The sequence below is a fragment of the Triticum aestivum genome, chromosome 6B (genome assembly GCF_018294505.1).
Source record: "Triticum aestivum cultivar Chinese Spring chromosome 6B, IWGSC CS RefSeq v2.1, whole genome shotgun sequence".
NCBI classification, from domain to species: Eukaryota; Viridiplantae; Streptophyta; class Magnoliopsida; order Poales; family Poaceae; genus Triticum; species Triticum aestivum.
The window spans coordinates 505,855,268-505,860,393 of record NC_057810.1 but is presented as its reverse complement, the minus strand read 5'-3'; the positions used below and the strand labels follow the sequence as shown (position 1 = coordinate 505,860,393).

General features: G+C 42.4%; 1 long non-coding RNA gene across 1 annotated transcript; it reads right to left on the bottom strand.

Moving 5' to 3' along the window:
- Positions 1 to 1,041: 1,041 nt before the first annotated feature.
- On the bottom strand, positions 1,042 to 2,866 carry LOC123137685 (uncharacterized). The gene is made up of 4 exons (XR_006468453.1): positions 2,665 to 2,866; positions 2,287 to 2,508; positions 2,120 to 2,186; positions 1,042 to 1,999 (listed from the first exon to the last, which is right to left on the bottom strand). It is a non-coding gene; the product is annotated as an uncharacterized lncRNA (long non-coding RNA).
- Positions 2,867 to 5,126: the final 2,260 nt, after the last annotated feature.

Below are 5,126 nucleotides of genomic sequence, written 5' to 3'. Positions count from 1 at the left end.
TCGGAAAGGGCACCACATGCTCATTACCATCTATTTATATATAAAAAGTAAATGATGGGCTCACCAAAAAATAGATAAATAGGTTAAAATCACCACAAAAATTAGAAACATCTGACCCTTCATTGAATAGGTATAGTTTTTATAGCCATTAGATTATATTAATAGAGAAATAATTACCCACCATTGCCCTTATAATGGAATGACGACCTAAGCATTCTCCTAAAAAAACATAAATAGATGAGTTTCCAATATCTAGAACCTAGGTACGCCCATGTGTGCCCTATTTCCTTCGTCTCACCCTCCTTGCCGTAGTGGGTACAAGGCAGTTGTGTATGTATGTAGTGTAGCAGAGAGAATTCATCCAGAAGAGAGAGTCAAGTTCTGAGTTCGTGGGTCTCCGGCCGGCGGCAATCAATCAGCAGCGTGACTAGCTTTGAAGAGGGATAATAGACGAAAATGCCATTTGGTGGCCGCGCACCATGGAGGCCGAAATTTGCGCCCTCTTGATGAGCGCCACGCAACCAGGCCTCTACCGTATTTCAGCGTCGTACCCTTTTTGATCTCCTGTATTGCCAGTAAATAAACAGCGGCAGCTCATGTAGACAAGATGGCACAGCAGGGCCCGCACAGTTCAAAGAAAGGAATCACGGTGTAGTAAATAGGATTGACTCCGTCGTCATGTTCCTGTGCGAAGCAGAAAGCCGTTTTAGTCTAACGTTAGGAGATCATGCCAGACCCGTTTAAACTTTCACTCAATTTTTTTATTCGCCCATGTTGCGTCTAGATTCATATAGGGAAACAAAAAAAATTAGTGTGCAACTGAAGATGCAAAGGGTAGATGATGTTTTTGTCTGTGCAACTCACAAGATTCAGAAGACACTGACGACATTCTGATTCAGAGACAAGGCTTGAAAGATTTCCAAACTGAAAAAGTTAAAGTAGGAGCAAGACCACAATTTCAGGGTGTTACAGGACTCAGAAGATAGTGATGACAATATTATTCAGAAACAAGGTCTTGCAGATTTCCAAACTGAAAAGGTCAAACTAAACGTCACCTGCTCATAGCAACACCACAATTTCAGTGTATTACAGGATTTAATCAAGGACTCGACAACTGCGACACAACAAGGAAATCAAATCACACCCAAAGAAGCATTATAGTGCAAACTCGATACGCAGCGGATTTGTTCAGTTAGCAATCTGAATTTTCAAATACGAGCCATTCTAAAATCAGTCTCCAAAGTCTGCTTTGGGCGGGTTGGTGCAAGTGTTCTTCCCGTGACCTCAACAGCTGCATCTGGAGCATCGAGGCGACTTCCTCGACGCCTTTGGAAGATCTCCTCGTTGCGGAAAAGTGGTGCTCTTGTGACCTTAACCTCTGCAGATAGAACAGAACCTAGACCTCTTTTTTGGTTGCTCATATGGTGCTTTGCCGCGACTTGTGCTAGGGCGTCCAGCTGCCCTTTTCTTTGTTGGTGCTGCAAAACAATCAGAACATTGCGAGGCACTCTGTGCTGGATTTTGGCCTCCACTTTTGTGTTGGATTTTTCCCATTGTCCACATCAGATTTTTCACTCGATCCACCTCGTTAACCTGTACACTGTATGTGAAATCAGGATCTTCACCCCTCATCGCGTTGAACACCTCTATGGTCTTTGTTGCATCATTTCCTGATTGCTCTTGGTTAAGCTTCTTCAGAGACCTTTTGGTGAATGGCGCCTCTTTTACTGAACCAAAAAAACTGCCAACGACACTGTAAACCTTGTTTATGCTTACATTTTTCCCTCTGCTGTTTCACAAGGTCCCTTGTGTATCTATCTATGTGCCGATGAGACTTCCAGTGTAATTTCTCCATATAGTTGACAGAAAGTCTGGTTGTGCTCTGCCCTGTGTTTGCAAACGTACCAGCCCTTAATCCCTTATCATCTTATCTAAGGACCCTCATCATGGCAGTGAAGCCACAAAGTGTGGAACGGCTATTTGATTGCAATGGTTTACCCTGCGCAAGAATTAAAATAAAACCACTCGTAAGTTTTTCTTCCTCTGCAATAGCTTCTTGAGGAAATCTAATACATAAAAATTCAGCGCGGCTTTTACTTATAAGTGTTCCACTGCTTACCACACACATGCACACAATTTCCTGGATGCATTTTTTCCGATGAACGTTCAACCGGCTTTTAGCACACCTGACACCAAAACACAGTATCCCATGAGTAATATTGTAAAACTCGTAAGGTTCTTCGACCAAGTCAAAACTTGTCCCCAATACGGGATGAACAATAGTACCAGCTTTCTTGTCTGCATAAGCACGCATCGAAGCCTCGAGCGTAGGAACTCGACTTGGATTGCTTTCCGTCTGATCTGACACTTTGCCAATCCTAATCCTGTAGTTTTTAGCCCATTTTGCACACACAGTTGTGGGATGCTTTATGGATTGAAGCAACGACGGATTGCACAACAGCCACATCTCCCCCCAAGAGATCCCTGGCATCGACCATAGGAATCAAGCTGCAATGAATCACAGGAAAATCATATCCTCATATTCAACACCCCGGGGAGTGGAACCAGACGACACTAGCTAGCACAGGCAACAGGAGCTACAGGCATGACTTGTTCATAGCACTAGAACAAGACCATAAAGGGAAAGATCAGGCAGGAGTTTACCCTGATTCGTCTTCCTCGAAGAACTCAAGCCTATCCCATGGCGATTCCTCGCACGCCCAGCTGCCGCCGCAAGGGGATGAATGGTCTGGCGAGGCAGAGAAACCTGTGCTGTGTAGAAGTAATTGCGAGGCTATCTGCAGCGATAGACGGACCCATTGAAAGATTATTAATTACCCACCAGCCCGCTCCTACCTGTGCAGTGTCCAACCAGCCCAGTGGGTACATAACATGCACACAAAAGCCACCGAACGATTGGCCCATGTATAAACACAGTACTGGAGGCCATATCACCGATGTATTGCAAATTAATGGCGTGTGTATAAGAAAATGGAAACTAAACAAGACACATCCCATCGCTATTACAGACGGCCCAGATTTCGGCCTGCATGGTGCACGGCCACTAAAACGCTTCTCTCGATAATAGATCAATTTATCCCTATGTGTACGTGCATGTGGGTTGAGGCCAACTCAATCTTTCCATCCATAGTGTGGATCCAGTACATGTGGTCGATCAGCATAATTTGGTACAATGGATCTCGACAGACTAAAATAATTTTTGCTACTGATGAGCAGTAAAGATATATAATGAGGTACGGTCATTGAAAAGAGAATTCTGCCAAAACTATGTTGATTACTTTAACACAGTACAGACGCAAGCGCTCATATACATGCACATACACTCACCCCTATGAACGCGCACACACACCCTACCCCTATGAGCACATCCGAAAGACTGAGCCGGCATATTATCTTGAAATTTATGAAGTCACCATAGGCACCTCGTCGTCGACAGGAACGTCTCCTCCCACTGAATGCGCATTGCCGGAAATCCTGAAATAAATCTAGGAATAAATGCGAACACCAGGATTTGAACCCTGATGGGTTGGGGATACCACAGTCCCTCTTACCATCCAACCACAGGTTGGTTCACCAAAACTATGTTGATTGGAGGGGTGGAGGTGTAAAGGAGGACACCAGCAAATACGTATACGTACATTTGAGGTACGGTCATGGAAAAGAGAATTCTAGCAAAACTATGTTGGTTGGAGGCATGGAGGTGTAAAGGAGGACACCAATATGCATGTATATGTACATTTGATTTTAGCTCATGTGTATGGATTTAGTTTATTCTTCAGTCTTATTTGGCCTGTGGTATTCAAGCTATTAGAACTATGCTTTGTGAGTTGTATGGAGATTGGAGAGTTGGCAAAAGACTGGACATGGGAGGAAGATTATTTCATTGATTTCGACCTACAAAAGATGTGAAGTTATATGGATTTCGGCCTTAACTGTAACAGCCTGGATTTTGGCCCTTTTCTTTTTCTTTTGATTTATTTGTTTTTTCTCTGTTTTTCTTTTTGGAGTGGTTCTGTGGCCTTGCCACCTGGGAAATCATCCTCATTCCCCCTTCCAAGTGGCTAATCAGTCTCAAAACCTTGCCAAGATCATGTCACTTCACTTCTTGACCAAACCCTAAAATTCTTTTCTAGGGAAAATTCCTTTTTCATTAAAGGAATAACCCTATCTGCCCTAGGTTGTGAAGCAACCTATATTTCTATCCATCCAAAAATTCCCAAACAGTTCTCATAATTCCTTTGGGTCATATATAGCTCAAATATGCCCAAACATTTCTTTGGCCAGTTAAAAAATAATTCCCCAATAATTATTCTTCATTTTTGTCCAGTGTGGTTTTCTGTGAAGGAAGTACCACCTATATTTTTTTGATTATTCCCAAACTCCTTGGGCATGCTTATATGTCCAAATAATTGCCTCATGCACAAGTTCAATTCTATTTGCCTAGCCAATCTTCCTCAGCAATTTTTCAAAGTTTTTGTCAAACAAAAGCCATTGTGAAGGTAGTGCTAGCTAGGAGTACCCAAATGAGTTGAACTTTTGCACACTCCTTAATGTGCTCATATTAACCCCCTCCACCCATTTGCAGCGCCATCGAATCATCTATGTGAGCACAGGACCAAATCTTTGATTCTGGCAATATTTTCAGGTTGAGAAGCAAGTGTATTTTATATTGCTTCAAAAATTCTGATAAATTACCAGATCATGCTCCTACCCATAAAACATCTCTCCACCCAATTTGGCATCATTTAAATGAGCCATTTTATCACCAAAAATTATTCCAAGTTTCTGGACAGAAATGATGTTTGTGAAGCAAGTGCCATTTTGGCTTGTCAATTTGGCATGAGCTTTTTACAACATCTTTATATGTCCATATAATGAGGATTTGCCAAGTTTTATCCATTCCATAACTCCAGGTGAGTGCATCATCCAAATCTTGATTCTGGACCAATTTTGGGGTTACACATCAACTATATTATTTTGTGGCCCATTGTGCTCCAAAACCTCCAGGATCATAGTCCTTCCATAGCTTATCACCCCAGACATAACATTTGACCCATAGCAAATCTCTATTGATCACACTTAGTTGATAAAGTTTACTGCAGTAA